This window comes from Caretta caretta, chromosome 10, assembly GCF_965140235.1.
Source record: "Caretta caretta isolate rCarCar2 chromosome 10, rCarCar1.hap1, whole genome shotgun sequence".
NCBI classification, from domain to species: Eukaryota; Metazoa; Chordata; order Testudines; family Cheloniidae; genus Caretta; species Caretta caretta.
The window spans coordinates 25,191,580-25,212,407 of NC_134215.1; the positions used below are offsets into that span (position 1 = coordinate 25,191,580).

Sequence of the window (20,828 nt, forward strand, 5' to 3'; positions counted from 1 at the left end):
ACTGTGGTATTATTGAACTGATCCATTTCTTCACTAATCCTAATTCTGCTGAAGTTAACAATGATGCCTCTTCACCTGTCAAGGCCCAAGAATGGGACACACTGCATGACAAACTCCCAAAATGATGTACAAATCAATCACACACCAAACTTCCTTTAGATACAGTTCTCTTTAGAACCTCAGTTTCAGTACTCTATTTCTGTTGTAAGTAATTTGAAGCAATAAAAATGAGTGATTTCCAAAACTGAGTGGAAACCCTGGGACCAAAGTGAGCGAAATTGGAGAGTTATGTCAGTGAGTTATGTCAATACTAAATATTAATTTATCAGACATTTCCACTGCTGTGATGACCAATACACTCTACAACACACCTTTCAAGGTCCATGAGTGAACACTTTGTCCTACAGAGGTGTTAATGGGCCACTTCACCTTGAATTGTCACTTGCAACATGGGTTAGCCCCTTATGCTTAACAATCTGTTCCACCTTGTATTTAGTTGTGACACTCTGAGTACCTTTCCAAGACCTGAAGAAGAGTTCTTTTCTCTTTCACCAGCAGAAGTTGGTCCAATAAAAGATATTACCTCACCCACCTTGTCTCCCAAATATTACTAGAAACAGTTAACACATGTGGTTATCTAAACTTCCATCCATTCAGATACTTATATCACCGTCACCCTAGCATTACAGTACCTAATCTACACTTCTATTCCTTACAGAAATGTGACATTAACAAAATATCTATATTCTACTCATATACTGCCATAAAATACATATAGACAAGAAGAAGTTTTAGATGATTCAAATTAATGAAATATCTTTTACTAGAATCATAATGAAAAAGAACCTTACTGAATTTCCAAGGATTGAACCACATATGATGAAGCTGAGTGAACACAGGAAAACATTCTTGTAAATAAGCTCACTGATTTGCTTTGCTGGTATTCATGAGCCCTTTCCTCACTCATTTGCAAACATTACAGTGATGAACCTATTGTGTGGCTAAAAAAGAGAGAGAGAAAAGCTTTTCAAATGGCTACAGGAGCATTTCTTTTGAGAATACTAATATTTATAAAATGAAATTAATAAATAAAAATATCCATGAAAATGCTGTGGGAGCCAATTTCTTGGTTTTATTTGTACAAATGTTCACAAACTTTTGATTTATTTTGCAATATCCTTCCAGCTCTGCCATACAGCACAAAGCACTGTCTACATTCTCTGTGAACCGGGGCATGGAGTTTTCCTTCCATATTATTTAGTTATATGTTTGCTCATGAATTCATTTCAAATGACATACATCTACCAAGAGAGTTTAGAGAAAAATCAAGGTGAAAGCAAACAGGAAATGGAACCACACAATCTCTTTAAGTTAAGAGCTTGGTCAAACAACCGCATTATGACTGTTACAACTGCAATATGACCATTACTAAGGGGAGAAGAAGAACTCAAAAGACATCTTCCAGAGCTGCTAGATAACTGGGGAAGAATTGATGCTCACAAAATAAATATTAAAAATTAATTTAATTTTAAAAAGAAAGAAAACATGAAATCACAGCATTTTATACAGTGTAGGACTCAGAACAATACGATAACTAAACAAAAGCAATGGGTAAAATATAACCTCAGACAAAAGGCTTATTGACAAGAGGTTCTCTGCTGTCAGCTGTGAGGTGTGGAGGAGAGCAGATACAGGCATATACCAGTCCACTGTGGCCAAGCGTCATGGGGGAATAGAGCCATTATTCAATAAACTCCACCTCTTCCAGAGCCAGCAAATGACCCTCCCTCCATTCAGTCATTATCTTCCTTCAAAACCCTCCTTTTCTGGGAAACCTACAAAAAATTGACAAGGGTTAGGCCTCTGGTGTGTTTAGACCACTGCCTATCATGCTGGCCAATATTGCCTCATTGTTTCTTTCCCTGTGTCCATCTGTTGTCTCTTTTTTTATACTTAGATTATAAACTTGCTGGGACAGGGATCATCTTTTTGTTTTGTGTTTGTACAGTGCCTAGCACCATGGGGAGCTAGTCTACGTCTGGAGCCTCTGAGCACTATGGAAATACAAATACATTGTAATAATAATAGCAGGGTTACAGACCCAATGTGAAAATGGAAGCACAGACAGGGGGTATGCTTGAGGGGATTCCCTAGGCATCAGTGGTTCAGGCCAGCATGATTCCCAGGACAACTCATGTAGTCTCCACTGCAACATCCCTCAGTTTACAGCATAAACAGCTAATGTGTGGCTTCTGCCCACTGGGAGACAGCTGGGGAGAGTACGGAGCTGAGGGCCAAAGGCATCCAAGTGGTTGCCATGAAGCTAGTATTGTGCTACCTTTGGGAGAGGGAAGGGGACATCCCACGGAAGGACTCGCTGTCTGTATGGATGCCTCAAGGTTGGTGGCTAATTCTATATGTTGGTAAAATACTGTAGAGATACAATGAGAGTTGATGGACACAAAAGAATGTGCCAACTCCTTTTGTCCCCGGATTAAAAACAGCACATAGACATAATCCAAAACCCTCTAAGGTCATTCACTGATTTCAGTGGTCTTTGGATCATGCACTGAAAGAGGAAGGCAGCCTGTATATGCATGCATACACAGCATGGGGACAGCAGCTGCAGGGGAAAAGTTGGACAGACCTCCTGGCATTGTCATCACCGCCGGAGTTCCTTCCCACTGCTTTTAATGTGTAGCAAGACATTACTGAATGTGACCCATGCAGGCTGCTACCTGCACACAGTCTGTGCAAGCACTGAAAAGCAGCAGTGGAAGTTTAATCATACAGTATCACACAGAACAGCTTCAGCAGATGAGCTGGCAATACCCACAATGGGGCATCACGGACGTTTTGGAGAATAAAACAAGTTTCAGCAAAGTATTCCTCTTTAATATATATAGAAATAAAGAAATGGGAGCCCAAAGGCCCACTCTCCATCCCTGAAAAGACATGTAGCTGAATACAATAGCTGCTCAGCTAGGTAGAAACCGAGGATGGAACTAGACAAGGTGATTTTGGTAAGACTCAAGTCACCTTGTTTTAGTCTTACAAGCAAAAGCAAAAATCTTTCCCTGTTTTGGGGTTTGCTTCTGAACTCATAGCCTATAGGAATACAGAGTATTTTGCAGATTCCAAGTTTCACTTGCATAATTATGATTCACTCCTTTCTGCCTTAAAATAATTATTTCCCTTCTTCTGGGACTAAAAGGGTCATAAAACAAAAAACATGCAAACCCCATTGTTAATACTATAAAGCCTGCAGCCAGCCACCCTGGAGAAAGATGCATGAAGGCATGCCCTAACCAAGCATCACTACTGCAAAATTAATTGTAAAAGTATACACTAAATCAGCCTTAACACTAGAAAAATATAACTAGGACCAATTAGTTATGGGGCAACCTCAAATGACATGAATTTGGTTCAGATAATCATCCAAAGATGTGGATGCTTATCCAAACCTTTGGAACCTAAGGAGAACCTTACAGGGTCCTGTAGCTCTTCATCTCCCAACTTCACAGAAGTGAGTGTGAAAATTCATATCCTTTTTACAGTGTTATCTTCTTGAGAATGTGAGAGAGATGACCACTCATACTGACCACATTTTTCTTGAGGATACTTCCTTCTCTTCCTGCCTCAGGCTTTGCTTTCCCACTCCGCTCTTCCTGGCCCCATTCTGTGGAAACACATCTATACACAATGAGAATAATCACTTCATTAAATTCAAACGGGAATTAATTCAGGGAAGTCCTATGGCCTGTGTCATGCAGGAGGACAGACCAAATTATCTTAGTGGTTCCTTCCAGCCTTATAATCTATGAAGAGCAGAAAGGGAACCACCCCTGGAGTGGACTTCAGCAGCTGTTTAACCATTCACAACAATACTACACAACAGTTAAGGACATGAAATAAAGCTGAATGCTCCATGCAGTTGGAAACACAGGGCAATTTAAAGAGACAGTAAGTGATTATCCAAAGTTACGTGGACGCTGTGCCATGGTTTCATGACTGGCCACAAATACCTCTCAAGCCCTGGCCCATTAGCACTGGGGACTGTATGTGCACAGTTTGGGTTTTTTGCTTTTTCATTCATATTAAATGAGCTAAAAGTAATACATGGGGCCAGACATCAGACAAGGCCATTGAAGAGTTGAAATTGTGCCCTCTACAGATGGAGATAGGACATTTCCATAAATGGCTATTCTTTTGAAAAGGCAGTGAATTAACAGTTCCAAAGGGATCTACAGACTGAAGTCTCAAATTAATACTGTAGGCTTTTGACACATTCAGTTACAATGTAACTTCTCAAAACCATCTCATAATGAAGGGGGAAAAGCACAAGACAGGTGGTAGTTAAGCAGGCAATGATTCACACCTCTGGAAAAAGAAAACTATTAGTACTCTATCCAAGCCTCCTGAGGGGGAAGATGGTCTTGTGGTGAAAGCACTAGGGTTAGGACTCAGGAGAGCCTGGCATTGCTATGGACTCCCAGCATGACCATGGGAAATTCACTTAATCCATCTGTGCAATGGTGATAAACTTACTTTGTCTGTCATGTCTATTTATATTGTTTGCTGTTTGCGACGGTGTCACAAATCTGTCCATGGCATAGCACCCCCTTTAGGAACTACATGGGAAGCCCACACATGCAAGTCCAATTACCTCCACTCCCAGTGCTGCAGGGTCTCTTTCGACCGGGCCCACTCTTGGCAGCTTTTTTCCCACACAAGGCTTCAGCTGAAACAACAAAACAGCCCACCACCAGCAAACGAGGTTAAACAGAAAGGCAAAGAAAAAACCTGTAGGCAGCTCTCTCCAGACTATGGGTCTCTCTTACTGCAGAGGGACCTGGGGGTATCACTGTCCACTTCAGAGTTCACTGAGGCTCCAGTGCAAGTCTCAGTCTCTTCCCCTGTCTAGCTCAGGGGATCTGCACCCTCCTTCTGCCAGGGCAGGGGCTCTGCAGAAGGCCAGCCCTCTCTTCAGGACTGGAGGCACTCAAAAGTCTGTTCCCATCTCAGGGCTGCCCCCAACTGAGCAGAGTTCTCTCCTTTTAACTCCTCCTCCGGTCCTGCCATGATCTGCAGATGTGGAGGGGCAGGGCCACTCCAATCCAAAGCAGCTCCATGTCCCTTTCCGTACCAGTGGGGGGTTTATATACTCCAGCACAGGCAGGAACCATCTTTCAGTATGTATATTGCTTAGCACAACAGGATGCTAGGTGCCACCATAAGTCAAATGAGAGATAATAAATAGTAAGTTACTAGTCAGTAATGAGCATCATACAATGTACTTTGATTAAACAGTATTTATCTTAACTATGGGTTTGTTTAGATTTCATTCAACGGCAATAAGGCCCTCATCCTGTGAGGACTTAAGCACACACTTAACTTCAAGCATATTACTAGTCCCATTGAAGTCAAATGGGCTCACATGCTTAAAATTAAATATATGCATCAGTCTCTTGGTGATCAGGGTCTAGAAAAGCACATCTTTGGGGGGACATTTTCAGCTCATCTTGCCTTGAGTTATGCTTTAACATTTATCATCTGCATTTTGTCCTGACATGTGAGAAGTATATTCTTGTTTCTGTGCTCTGGAATGTCTGCCTATAACTCCTGTTAGTTTCAATAAGGAAATAAAGACCATTGTGTTTTATAAGTAGAAAGGAGCTCAACCTTTACATCCAATGTCTTTGGTTTTGCAGCAAAAGAAAAAGGAATTTAACTTGGTGCTATTATGAAACTGCAAAAATAATTAGGAGTACTGGTCTCAGACAAAACAGCACACAATTCATAGACTAGTCAGTGTCAAGATATTTCTTGTTTTATTAGTATTTCATCTTTTAATATTTGGCAGTGTTTAGAGAAAAACTGGAAATAATCCAGAAGTGAGATGTACTTTATTGTGTCTGCAGGAAAATGATGAATTAGTAGACCAAATACAACGTTTTGTGAAATGAGCAAATTTCCATTCATCTTTGACACTCATTAACTTGGATGATCATTCTGATTTACACTGATAAGTTACTGTAGGGATGGATCCTAACAGGAAGTGCTACATTTTCCCCAGTAAAAATCAATTTGGAACCTTTGAACTCTTGTACACCAAACTGAATATTTGTCTGTGTGTTTTTAAAAGGAAAACTTAAGTCAAACTTTTAGACATTTGTGTTTAAAATCTTGATGTACTTAAATTTCTATTAATAATAATAGGAGTTATATACATATACATTCCCAAAGAAACTACATTTACTGTATTTATACAACTATGATATCTCAACACTGGTTAAGAAATTTATTTGCAAGCATGTATTTAAAATTATCCAACTTCTCTTGTCTGTTTTACTTGGAACTCTATGTATGAGACCTTGATTTTCCTGTGTTTGTTTGTGACCCCGATAAAAATATTTTGAGAGGGAAAAAAAAAGGTCTCCTTGTTCTGCTACTGGGACATAAGTGCTCTGAATACACATCTGCTTTTCATACTCTATTGTTTGAAGGAGATATGGGCCTTATCTAAAACTGCACATCCAAACAATGGGATCCACACAAATGTTCCCTCTGTTATGTGCTGCAGAGGAGAAAAGACACATTAGGCCCTATTTCAGCAGAGTACTTAAGCATGCTCTTAAATCCCATTGAAATCAATTTCCCATTGTGCTTCACAATTTCCACATTGTTCAACGCACTGTGCACACACATAGCAAATGATATTTACTGCTCAAAAGAGCTGACAATCTAAATACTGTAGATGAAACAGAGAGAGGGTGGGAGACAGGGGGTATTACTTTTACAGACAGGGATTACAGATTAAGGGCCAGATTCTCCAAGTAGTTTACAAATACCCAGCAGAGAGTTCCCATGCTAGAGAAGAACTTCCTGCTGATATGTCTTGGCTCTGCTCCTCCACCCCATGTCCCTCCTAGTGTAGTGGTCAAGTGGGGCAGGGCGAATGCAATCCTCCCCTAATGTAGTATCTATTAAAGATGCTATAGCAGTGGCCCAACTTAATGCTGCCTAGGAGCAGCTCCAATCATCACTGGGCCCAACTCCAGCCCCAGAATCAGGGATCCAGAACCAGCTCCTTGAAGAACCTCCCCATCCCTCTCTCATATCAGAGCTTTGCTCAGCACAGGTCAGAATCAGCCCCTAAGTGATATAACCCAGGTCACACAGTGAGTCTATGGCAAAGCTGGCAAACTCACCCCAGATTTCCAGATGTGTAGTCCCAGTCCAATGCCCTGACCACAAGAACACCCTTCTTCTAAATAACCAGTGGTAGCAATGGTAGGAAATTCTTGGTAAAAAAGGCCTAAAGCCCAATTTTCAGAGGTGCTGAGTACCAGCAGCTCCCACTGAATTTAATTAACAACAGGAGTCATGAGGACTTGGATCTCTGAAATCAGGCACCTAACATACCAACGGCTAAAGAAAAGACAAGATCAGAGCTGGGACTTAGAACTAGTAGAGGAAGACATGAGATCCTAGACATGGACTAGCTCAGTACATTACACACTCTCCCCTGCAATACAACCTTGTCTCAAGCATCTAGAACCCCACAAGAGTTCAAGTCCTAATTTGTGGTGCCACTTTATAATGATCCCACCCTGGTTCTTCAGCAGAGCTTGAACCCAGGGACTACTTCACCAGAAACACAGGCCTCTACTTTTGGAGCTCAAGGAAAGCATCCTAAATTGAAGGCAGCAGGGCAATTTAGTTGCAGAGGCAAGCCTATAAGGGGAGACAAAAATCACACATTAAATCAGTGTATGATACACACATATGCTTCATAATCCCCATTGTGCTAGTGATGGCTGTTGAAAAGAGAACATGTTTTGCTTATCTTGTATGCTTTTAGCCCAACATGCTCATTTTCTTTCAGGTTTGTGTCATGTACATGGTGGGACTAAGCAGTCTTTGGAAAGATGAAATTTATAAAATAAAAAGAACTAGTTTATGGAACTGGCATGGACAGGTAACATGACAGGGCTTCATTTTTCTGTCACTTTCTTGCTTGGCGTGGATACCTCACACCAGCGGAGTAGCTCTCACACCAGACAAGGTGGTGCAGTGGGTTAAAGAAACCTTTCATCTCTTCAGACTTAACTTGAAGTATTGCAAGTGGAAATACTGGTAGCATCCCTAATAGATGGTTACACCCATCAGGAAAAGCACCGCAAGGTTTGGCATCATTTATGAGCGGAGCTTGCCAGAGACCCGAGTCAGAAGAATAGGGGTGTTGTGGGTCAAACTTGAGTTGCCCCAGCAGAGCTGCAAAGGGAATTTTGTCAAACTCCTGCCTGTATTGTACCAGGATCTAATCAGTGCCATTCGTTTTTCGACTTTAATGAGGGCCAAATTCACCTCAGACTTACCCAAACTAATAGAAAGGAAGAAAAAGTACAATTTGTCAAGGAGAAAAATGAAATACAATAGCACTAGTCTTCCTGGAAACAAAAAAGTCTGATTACAGCTTTTTGAAGCACTTGGAATCTTAGGAAAGGATGTTTTCAGTCTCCATGGGATAGCTTTGGGGAGAAAGACCTAGGAGTGTTTGTGTATTGTACTAAACTTTTAATCTCTCCATTCATTACAGATGGAAATATTTTGTGATGTATTTTATTTGCTAATCTCCAAAGTTTCATTTGATAGAAGAAACACTGCAAATGAAGTAAAGCAAACAGATAACAAAAATTGTTCTTTCATCTATGTTATTTTTATATTTTAAAAAAGGAAGGGAAGAGCTAGAACACCAGTGAATTAATTGTTTTAATGAAATTCAAAAGATTATGCAGGAGAAATGGGAAAATTCCATTTTCTTTGGGTTATTTTGAGAATAATAGTTATTCTGCTGCATATCTGCCAGTTCTTCTGCGGCATTGATTTTATGTTGGATAAGACAAAGAGCTTGTACTGCAGGAACATAGGAGCTACCAAACCAAAACAAGAACAGTGGTCCATCTAATTCAGCTTCTTTTCCCAATTCCCTATGTTTCAGAAAGTAAAATAACCCCATAATAAATATAACTATGGAGCTGTTTGAAAAAATTGTGTTACAATGAAATTTCAACCACACAATCGAGGGATGTCGGAGGAGAAGCAAAACTGTTCATGGACATCGTGCTCAGCCCAAGTAGTACCTACATGTTCAATTCTATGGCAAACTTGGCACTGGAGAACATTTCTTCCTAAGCCAAGCTGGTGATTTGAGACCAGAGTCAGATAGGAATTGTAATGAATTCTAGCAAGTGTAAACACAGACTCTGTTCTTAATTATACGAGATCAGATTTTACAGCTCTACACATTAGGGTGAAATTCATCCCTGTGCAAAAGATCAGTGCAAGGCATGTGAATCACTCCAATCTTATTTTGAGGATGTGAGTTAGATTTCAGGTGGTCCTCATGCTGGTTTTCTAACTGGGGTGAATTTCACTCATTTAGTCTTACTTTATTGCAACTTTCTGACAGCCTGCATAGTCATTAAAGAATCTGTAGCACATTTCACAAGAGTCAGATGTATTAGCCCCAGTATCGTGGCTAATTTCCAAGTGGATCAGAATAGCCATCAGAAGATGGTAGAGGAAAATCATGGAAAATCTTCAAGACAGGAAGCCAGATCCTCAGGTGAGGTAAACCACCATCGCTCCATCAAATCAATGGAGCAATATCGATTTACACACGGTGAGGATATGATCCAGTGTTTCTCACTTTTCTATCAAAATTTCATTCTGATCAAAGTTTTCTGACCAGTTCTAGTAACTATCTCCTGCTTACTTAAAATTGCTCCTGTCATTCTGAATGGCTAAGATATTCTTTGCATCAAGTGAAATTCACCCCAATGAAAAGAGCTAGGCCAAGATCTAGGTACTGCATAAGTGTCACTTAAGATCTGAAAATGGAACCTGAGTGGCACAGAGGCTATATCCTGGTTCTCTGTACAGAAGTGAATTTCATCCTTCCTCTGCTGAAGTGTTTGCAATATTATAGTGCACTGTGAAAACAGCCACTGCACTTCATTGATAGCGGAAATTAGCTAGCTAGATGCACACACTGTATGAGAGAGAGAGAGAGACTGCTAGTTCAATATCTTATAAAGTGCTTTGGGAACCTACTGTATAAATGGTGCTACTTAAATATGGGTCAGACTCTTTAGTATTTATTGTTCATTCCAATGTGCATTACACCGCACTTATCTGTGTTGAATTTGATCTGCTATGGTGCTCCTCACTTATCAAATTTCATCAGAGCCATATGAATTCCCAATAATCTCCCATGGCCTCGACTAATTTTACGTCTTCAGCAAAATATGTCACTTTACTTCCTTTCCTCTAGAGGTCAAAGCTGGTTCCAGAGGTAAACTCATAAACTCATTTCCTGCTCTCAGACCTGGCCATTCATTCTTAATCTTGCTGCCTATTAACCATCTTTTAATCCATGACAAGCCTACAGATGTCAGCTCGTGGTTATCATGTTTCCTTACTAGCCTTGTGAGAGACTTTATCCAAAGCCTTTTGAGAGTTAAAATAAAATATTTTCACAAGTTCTTAATTAGCCACTATTTGTTAAGTCTTTAAATTAATTTTACAAGTTGTAGAAGTTCAATTTACCCTTACAAAAGACTTGCTGCTTGGTTCATGTCATATTACTCTCATCTCCTGTATGAGCATTATAATTCTGTATTTCATTGCTTTCCAACAGCAGTTATACCCAGGGCTAGGCAAGCCTTACACACCCAAGAACAGGGGAATAACAAAGGTGATATAAAATATACCTTTACCCTTCACCCCCCATTTCCTGACCCAAGTGTAGCGATGGAGTAAGTGAGAATCAAGCGCAGGAGCTCAGTATACTGAGACTTTTTCTACGTTAATATAAGCGAGGGGGAGAAGACCCTGCTGCTAATGGTACCCTTATGATTCTTTCCAGCTTTCTATCCATGAATTCTTACATTCAGTTCTAATCTGACAAAGTTAAACAATTCAGAAAATATAAACTGAAGTTCAGAGGCCTCTGGCTTAATGTAAAACTGTCAGTTATAGATCATGACCTTAGCTTCACACGACTGCAAACAAAAAGGGGAGTGAGGGGAAATGGTGCTTTGACTGGCAAGTATAGCACATTATACTCTGCTGTAGTAATGCCAGGTCTTTTCCAGTTCAATGCTAGATGCGCTGAGAGTTATTGTCAGATTTAATGTAATGATTCAAAAGGGCTGAATTCATACTTGGTGTAAACCCATTGAATTTGTCTCTTGGGACGTATTTATTATTATTATTATTACTATTAATTATTATTATTGTACAGTGCCCAACACATGTTAAGTGCCTCACAATAAAAGTCAGACACTATACTTGCAGCCTAATCTCAGGTATGATGCAACGATGTTTGCACAGTGTCTAGCATCATGGGGCTCTGGCATGGTAGGAGGTATGGAGGAGCTACTACAATATAAATATTAAATCACAATAGGGTTGAAGAACATGAATACAGGAATAAGATGACTCATTAATTCAAAGACTAGTGTACATGATGGTGAAGTAAATGTGCAAAATTATAAAGGAAAATCTAAAATCCTAATTCTCCTTCTCAACTGATTTCTGCAGGAGAAGTCGACTTGGCCAACATTTTTCAATTAAAAAGGGCCTTTTTGAAAACCAAAAACTTTTGGGGGGAATGGTTTTTGGGTTGTTTTTTTTCAAAACTTTCCAGTTTTTCACTGAAACTAAACATTTTAAAATTTTGAATGGTCTCCCCCTTCCTCCTCCAACTCCCATTTTTCCTTTCTTCCTTTTTGAGACTGAAGACAATAGAATGATGGAGGTTTAGGAATCTCTTCATTTTTCCCATTTTTCCTTTTGCCCCTCTGTAAATAATGACACTAACTGGGCCTCTGGACCTTCCCCAAAGTTCGAGAATTCTTGAAATGTTACACAGTAGCAAGAGGAAAGGCGCAGGGGGGAAACCTACACCTTATTCGTTTTATTGCACGCAGTTACCCAAAATAATGGGGAGAATAAGAGAATTAAAAAAACTGGAAAAAAAAGTCATAAAGAATTTCTAAAACAACAAAATGTTGTTTTTTTCTGAACCCTAGGAAATGGAAATAACTTCAAAATATTCTGTGAAATTGGTTTTCCATTATTTGGTTATCTCCAGGTAGAACTGGTATGAGTCATCTCCTGGGACTAAATAGGTTGATTCCTAGGCCCAAGCCTGCAGAATATATGCTTTATTATTGTTGTTATTAATTTGTATTGTGTTAATTCCTAGGACCCCATTGTGCAGGTGCCATAGAAACACAGAATGAAAAAGGTGGTCCCTGCTGCAAAGAGCTTATGATCTAAATAAACATACATGAATAAATAAAATAATAATACATGTCCATTAACACCTACTGGAGTGCGAGTTCTTTGCATCCAAGAATGAGAGGAGATTGGGGCCAAATTCACCCTGGCGTAACTTCATTGGTACAAATCCACTGAGCTTAATAGAGTTATGCCAGGTATGACTTTGGTGCTTTTTGATTAACTTATTTTTAATCTATACTTTTAGTTATCACATAAAGTGTGGGTGTGTCTTACAGTACATCTAGCAGTGACCTGGAAAGAACTGGCATCGCTCTAATAGAGTCAAATTTGCCCATTTGCTAGTTGAAGCACCATTTTTCCTTCCCCTCCCCCAGTAGTTTGAAACTAAGGTCATGATATCATAACTGACACTTTAGATAAAAATTCTAACTTACTTTTTTAAATAGGAAGTTTCAAAGCGAGTAAGAAAAAAAATCTGCAAAGAGATTAAAAACCTCCTAACCTGATAGTGGTTAATTGGCCCATATTTATTGGATCAATAAACCTGTGGTTTGTGTCAAGCAAAGAAATATCATGCATGAAATTCATGGCTGTGCAAAGATATATGTGCCACTTATGTCATCTAAACAGTGGTAGTTAAGTGGTGCGTAGGCCAAGAATTGGTCCTTGGCATATGGGCAAATTTCACCCATAAAGAATAGACAGTTCCCATTTCCTTGTGGACATTTTTCCAGAACCTGGTGGTGGGGATAAAGGGATTCTAATGTTTTTCCCATAATGATAAAAAATTACGTTAAAAACACACCATATGTATGTCATTTTGGGGAGGACTAAGTCAATATAAGTTTGCCTTTATACAGGCAGTACATTAGCCATCATTACATCAATTTTATTAAGCCTTACCAATTTTCTGTCTGTTCTGGGGGACCGATTTTTCCTGTGTAGATATGCAATCTCCAAATAAGCTCATTTGAAATTAAAATCAGAAAAGCATTCCATGCCTTCAGTAAGCAATGAATATATGATTCAGAATGTCAGACTTTATATGTGGTAAGGAAAAGTCTAGCTCCCAATCTGATGCAGGGAGCCTGTATTTAGAGAGCGACAAAGACATGCAAACTGAAGAGCAACTAGTGCCATCGATCTACATGTACAATTCCCCTGGGTGTCATCTGGCGTTGTGGGGGTGGATTCAGGGCAGTGTATGGCTTTAACACAGGGCATAGGAAAACATAAAAAGAAAAGGAGTACTTGTGGCACCTTAGAGACTAACCAATTTATTTGAGCATAAGCTTTCGTGAGCTACAGCTCACTTCATCGGATGCATACTGTGGAAAATGCTTGGAAAATGAAAAAATGGGTGTTTACCACTACAAAAGGTTTTCTCTCCCCCCACCCCACTCTCCTGTTGGTAATAGCTTATCTGAAGCGATCACTCTCCTTACAATGTGTATGATAATCAAGGTGGGCCATTAACCTGGAAATCCTGGGCCATTTTTCATGGTTTGTATGTATAAAAGCATCTTCTGTATTTTCCACAGTATGCATCCGATGAAGTGAGCTGTAGCTCACGAAAGCTTATGCTCAGATAAATTGGTTAGTCTCTAAGGCGCCAGAAGTACACCTTTTCTTTTTGCGAATACAGACTAACACGGCTGTTACTCTGAAACCTGTCATTAGGAAAACATAGTGTCCCAGAAATACAAAACACATCTTCAGGGCCTGTAGACACAATAGTCAAACACATCTTAGGTCTAATTCCTCTGACTTCAGTGCGGTTACACCAGAGATGAATTTGATCCAATGTAATCCAAAATAATCGTCATAAACCTTAAAGGTAAAGTCAGAGCTTTATTCACTTTAAGACTGAAAGCCAATGGTTTCCAAACACCCCAACAGAATTGATCTTTGCTGATTTGCAAGCCAGAGGAATCATTTTAATTGGACTTAGTCAATTTTCTGAAATGACAACTGGTCCTTTCTCAACTGCTCATTTCTTCTAAATGGTAGAACATTTGGAAAAATTACTTTAACTGATGATGCAAAGAGAGGCCTAAATGGAATAAGAATATCATTAATTACAACCCCTTCAGAAAACACTGTTTGCCAGCTGCTTAGCACTTAGAAAAAACACACTTGTCTTCACTCTGGATTAACATTTAAGGTTCTTATACACACTAATCTTAACTGTGGACAAGAAAATGCTCTTACGCTGCTAACATTTTTGTCAGATAATTTCCTATCTCCAACCCTGTGGATTAAATCTTCTGCGTTTGCGATTACAGAGCTGTGTACAGCTCTACACAGCTAGGCTCATGCATGTTTGCCTTTGCCATCTCTCTCTGTCAGGACAGACATCTGGATTGATCATTTATGTTAGCTCACTATCTCATACCCTTCTGTGAGGTCCAAAATGTAATCCCTTTTTCTAAATAAGGGCCATAGCCCAATGGGCTTTGGATCAGGCCCTAAATTTTCTGCCAACACCATCAATGCTCTCCATGGAATGTTGTCTTCTGATCTTTATGAGAATCCTCCAAGTTCTAACTTTAACCCTTTGCAGCTTTGAAATGAGTGACTAGAAGCTTCTTAGGCTTTCATCATTGATAGACTTATGGCTACCTTTGTTTCTCTTATCTTGGTTCCTGCCCGATGTGAAGCTATAGTTTTGTAAAGAAGGAAAAGCTTCCAAGCAACACATAACAATTTGCAGGAATACAAGACATACTTATAGTAGAAAATATTATTTACCCCAATAGTCAAAGAGCAGGCCTGCATTCTTCAACTGGATAAGTCAGTTAGCCACATTCTCTTGCTTCTCAGCCAAGCTGTGAAAGACAGATAGACAGAGGGAGAGAGGGAGGGAGAAAGCACGCACAAGTGTACATTAAGTATGAAGTGTAACTTCAGCTTGATGATGTGCTTCTGGCTCTGGGTATCAAGATTTGTCCCTTGTCATCATGTCTGAATACAAGAGTTTTTAGTTTATAGGTAAAATTTTCAGAAGCACCTAAGCATTTAGGTGCTTAAGTCTCATTTTCAAAATAGCAGGCATTTAAGACCTTAAGTCTCAGTGAAACTCAATGAAACTTAAGCTCTAAGGGCCTGCTACTTTTGAAAATGGAGCTTCAGCACTTTCCCCTCTCTGTATTTGATCATTTACTCTATTCCTCTTTGCTAGTTTTATGCATGTCTACATATGTTTTGTAAAAAATGCAAAGATAAAGTTTCCTTTGCAATTACAAATTAAAAAGAAAAAATTGTTTAGAAGTTGTTGCCCAATTTGAGACCTTTGCTCCCATAAATTCCAAAAGGAGCAAGTTCAGCTTGAAAGTCCCATAAGCGCTCTTATGAACTGACACTTTAACAGGTCTTTGAATGGAATCTTCAAAAAACTAAAGGGAGACTAAATAATTGGAAGAGACTTTTTACACAATTAGCTCTTTCAAAAGGGCATGGTAATAATAACTTAATTCTATCAATGATTTTAGCACAGACATTCTGTTTTTAATTAGGAGAGGGGGAATCCTCTGGTATTCCCAAACCCATGTTCCTCTTACATCACAGTGACTGTTCCATACAAACTTGATTATACTATAAAAGGTTTCAATAAGTCCATAGCTCCTCTGGAGAAAGTAATTACTAGTTCCACTAACATTACAACCCATACTGGAGCCCAGTTCTGTCCTTGAGTGACTTCCTGCAGCTCCCATTAACGTCTTTGGGAGAAATACGCCTGAATTCAAGGTAATAATCTAACTCTATGCTATAGGAAAAGGAGTAGAAAGACTAAGACCCAGAGATCGAGATTCTCCCCTATATGGGAAAAAATCTGCAAAGGCGGCAGGAGAATCCATGGGCCAAATTGTGCTCTCAGCTATGCAGATACAAATCTACAGTCACTTCACTGGAGTTCTTCCAGATTTATACCAAGGCCAGTGACAACAGAAACTGGCCTCCTTGATTGAAAATTGTGCAGTTTCTTTTGCAGAAAGGAGGCAGGGTTTGCCTCTGCACAGTGAATGGGGAAGAAGTTTGGCCCCATTAAACAGTTGATGCACACAGACCTTGGAACACCAGTGGAGGCCCAGTGTCTCTGCAAAGCTGTTCAGGGGCAACTTGATGCCCCTGAACAGCAAAGTGGAGGGAATCAGTTTGCTTAAAAAACAAAACAAAACAAAACCCTCCCAGGAATCCCTGTAGCACTGAGAGGTAATGGTGCTGCATGGAGCAGGTCCGACCCCAGTCTGCAGAGCCCTGACTCCACAATGTACAGTACCAGTCGAGGGGCTACAGCCCTTACCACAGAGGCAGTATTCTCTTTACTTGTCTTCCATGCCTAGTAGTTTCCACAGCACTAGATTACCTCTGCTTATGTCCTAGCAGTAGGGGAGAACGTGACCAAGAATGGCCAGGGCATCTGCTGCTCCAGTGGAATAGCCTCGGAGATTGCTTTTTTCTGAGGAGTCTTTGTGCCATTTTGCAAAGAATGGAGGATTTATGATCTGGGAACCAGCTGATATTCTCCAGAATACGTAGTACTGATGTGATCTCTCTTTATCACCTTTCTTAACATCCGGGGGGATTATAAGAGATTTAGCAGGAAGGAGGAAGCTTTTAGTTTTGACTTTCTCATTCTTTTAGGAACTCACTTGTTTTGTTTTTTTTAACCCAACCTGATCAATCAAATGATTTAACTTCCAATCTTATTTCTTTTTCTCTTTATTGTGAGGAAGGAGTAACAAAAGTTCAACATTTAATAGGATTTAGTGCCAGCAAGTGTTGCAGCCCTTAAACTTCAGACAAAAATCAGTGTGGCTGTCAGCAAAGGAGTTGGCAAATAATCAGTCTTTTCTGCCCAGGGCAAGGATAGGGAAACTGGAGAATATTCTGCCACCAGCAGTGTCATCCTAGTCCAGATGCTGCTTTACCTGCTCGGAAAGCATCTGTTGCTGTGAATCACACTGCCTGTCAACAGACACAGCAATCACATCATTTAGAACTATGTCACTGTAAAACATTCACACAGTAGGACCAAATGGATCGCAATTTGTTGCTCAAGAAAATGAACAGCTGAGGAAACAACCAAACCAGGAGAGTGACTGCTAGCGGAGGGTTTACAAAGACATGCCAAGGCCATTCCAGTGAGGGGTTCCAACTGTTGGGTGAAATCATGCCACTGTCTCATTTTTGTTGAACATGAATCCCAGGAGCTGTGGAATCTAAAAGGTCACCTTCTGCAGGAAGAACAACAGTTTGCCACATGCCCAGATTTTCTTAGTGTTAAGATGAATTGCTCCCCCTGGTGGTAAATCATTATGACATAACTATCAGAATAAAACCTTTGACATAGCTGCATTAGCTATCGCAGGGGTGGGCAAACTATGGCCCGGGGACCACATTCAGCCCTTCAGACATTCTAATCCATCCCTCGAGCTCCAGCCAGGGAGCAGGGTCTGGGGCTTGCCCCGCTCCGTGCGTACCATGGCTGGGAACCAGCCAATGGGAGCTGCAGACCCATCTGGCTGCGCCTCCACGTAGGAGCCAGAGGGGGGTCATACCACCGCTTCCGTGAGCTGCTGGAGATAAGCGCTGCTGGGAGGCTGCACCCCTGCCCACCTCCTGTGCCCCGACCCCCATCCCACCCTCTGAACCCCTCGGTCCCAGCCTAGCGCACCCTCCCCATCCTACACCCCCAGCTTGAGCCCTCACCCCCCCACACACACTCCAACCCCCTATCCCAGCCCGGAGCTCCCGCCTGCACTCTGAACTCCTCATTTCTGGCCCCACCCCAGAGCCTGCACTCCCAGCCAGAGCCCTCACCCCCTCCCACATCCCAACCCCCAATTTCCTGAGCATTCATGGCCCGCCATACAATTTCCATCCCCAGATGTGGCCCTTGGGCCAAAAAGTTTGCCCATCCCTGAGCTATCTGCTTAACAGAAAATTACTCCAGTCAAGAACCAAACTACTCCCTTCCTCTAGCTGTTACACACACAAGTGGATAAGTATTCCTAGCTGATATGAAGAAGATATGACATCAAGAAGACAGGACTAAGTAATACGATTGTGTCTTGGCTATCTACACTTAACCCTTTTTCTTTGACTGATATCAGGCCCTGTTCATAAGCTGCTTGACCATCATAGATACCAAGAGATAATTGATCCAATTCAGAGGTAATGAAAATGCTGCCGTAAATTGACTGGCTCCATACCACCAGGGAAAAATGGCTAGCCTGAAATAGGAAAGGTACTGAACAGGAGGCTGTATGAAGGTATAAGAAAAAAAAAATAGGGGGGACCTACTTTTTTAAAAAACAAAAAAATGTTCTGCTTTCCCTGGTGCCCCTTTGGTATATCAGTTACACCAATTTACCCATGTGTGACATATGCCACTGTTCAGGTCAGGTCTGAATTTGGTCCAATTTGTTTAGGTGCCATTACTTCAGAAAATGCCCCAATCTTGGTCCCCTAATGCCAATATTCTTGGAAGAGAAACAGCACAAAAGGAACATTTGAACACAAACAAGCTGAGGGAAGCAACCTAGAAAGACAAGAATCCCTTTAGTATGGTTGCTGAATTACAGTAACAAACCCAAAGGACATTGTTATTTATGAGGCATAGTCTCATTTCACTGGAATGATGGACTGCACTAAAACTGTCTAATGACTGGAAAGTCCTTTGGGTGGTGAAAGTCAAGTCAACTAGTGGAGAATGCTAGCATGGTCATCAAAGACGACAATCTGTACAAAGACTAAACCTGCAGAAAAGGAAACTTCCCCAAGCAATTTAATCTTGATGGACACAGAATGGCTAAAGACGAACAAAACAGGAATACAAAACAATTTTAGGAGGGCAAATCCTTTAAAACAGCTCTAGCATTCCATGGCAGTAAAGAACTTTAGTAGGGAATTACCTAAAGGTGACCAAGAATCTGTTGAAACCAGAGCTGACTGGGGGATGGCAATTCCATTTTGAGGTTTCAACATTTATTTTTATTTGCATTGAAATGAAAACAAAACCTTTCAAATACTTGCCCCAAAACAGAATAGTGTATGTGCCACACGCTATCGCATGGGATGTGGGAGACCCAAGTTCAAGTCCCTGATCTGCCTGATTCAGAGCATAGTTTTTCCTTCCAGATCACTCTGAGGGCTTGTCTACGTAAAGTCTACCTGCACTTTTTGGGGGTGTGATTTCTAAAGCATACTAATGTGATGCGTATGAGTTGGTTCACGTAGACCCTGCTGGTGCGCTTTAATGTACTGCTGTTTTAGAGCACTATGTTAAAGTACCCTTGGGAACCTTTAATGTACACCAGCAATGAAGGCGCCACAAGTTAGCGTGCTTTAGAAATCACACCTCCATAGTGCGCATTACCCCACTGCATAGAAAAGTCCTGAATCAGGCAGAGAAGGAACATGTATCTCAGTCTCCCACCTTTCAGGCCAGTATCCATACCACCTAATCTCTCCCTCTGTCTCTCAAAACATCTCCATCGAAAGGTTCTGACAAGCTCTAGTGGAAACTACTAAGTGTCATATGGAAAAGACAAACCTGATCAGCATCACTGCAGTCTCTTGTATATCCTTCCCTATGCTGTGCTATTTCTTTCACTCCTTTGGATTTTCAAATGTTAAGTCCTTTAGTAACAATTTCCTGTTTTCATTTTTTTCCTCAAACAACATGAAGGGTTAGATGGCAATAAAAGCACATAGGGATTTAGCTGCATAATCCCAGAACATATGATTTACAAAGCAAAATCCCTAGGACTTTGCTAAAATATACCTTTTAAGAGTCTGACTTTCCCCACAAAAAGCAAGGAAATTCAAAGTTACAGCTGGAAATCCAACTCCCTGTTACATCTAGATTTCACCATATACATGTCAATATAGTGTTTGAAGGGCCCCTTATCCTTGAACATCCCTTAGCTACAATAAAAGGGAAGGAATATCAGTGGATGATCAGCACTCATTTTGCATTTAAAAAGAGAATTTTCTTAGAAAGTTTAAGTCAAATCCCAGTGTGACTTGAAACTTACCAGTAAATGTATGAAAGCTTGTCCCAGGAAAATTTGTTCTCATACATTAAGGAGCAAACTACCAATCTCACTGTTTTGTATCTTTTTTTTTTTTTTTTAAGAAAAGTTATTTGATAAATTCAAAGTAACTCACAGAGTGTCTTTTTAAAGAGAATCAGCTGGAACATTTCTGGGGCTATACCAGGGGAGATAAATTAGAAAATTAATATTGTGGGGACTGCCCTTGTGCTCCTAGGGTGAAACTCACAGCTGTGCAGAGGACCCACACAAAACTTAAGTGCCATTTAAGTTCTATGTAAGCACTCAGAGGCTGCAAAATACAGAGTAACTTTACTGGTGCATTGGTCTGGTATAAGCCCACTGCATGAGGATGAGTTTTACCCTGGCTGTATAAGGGTTTGGATGTATGAATGCAAATTTCCAGGAACTTAAGATAACTTCTTTGTTTAGTTTAGATGGGTGAAACTCCAT

At 40.5% G+C, this 20,828-nt stretch overlaps 1 long non-coding RNA gene across 1 annotated transcript in view; it reads right to left on the bottom strand.

The window, feature by feature from the left end:
* Positions 1-1,196: 1,196 nt before the first annotated feature.
* Positions 1,197-20,828, bottom strand: part of LOC125643838 (uncharacterized) — a 53,986-nt gene continuing 34,354 nt past the window's right edge. Inside the window, exons 3-5 of the long non-coding RNA XR_007358841.1 lie at positions 4,667-4,741; positions 3,603-3,693; positions 1,197-1,835 (exon numbers count right to left, since the gene is read on the bottom strand). This is a non-coding gene — a long non-coding RNA (uncharacterized LOC125643838). The remainder of the gene's footprint in view (positions 1,836-3,602; positions 3,694-4,666; positions 4,742-20,828) is intronic.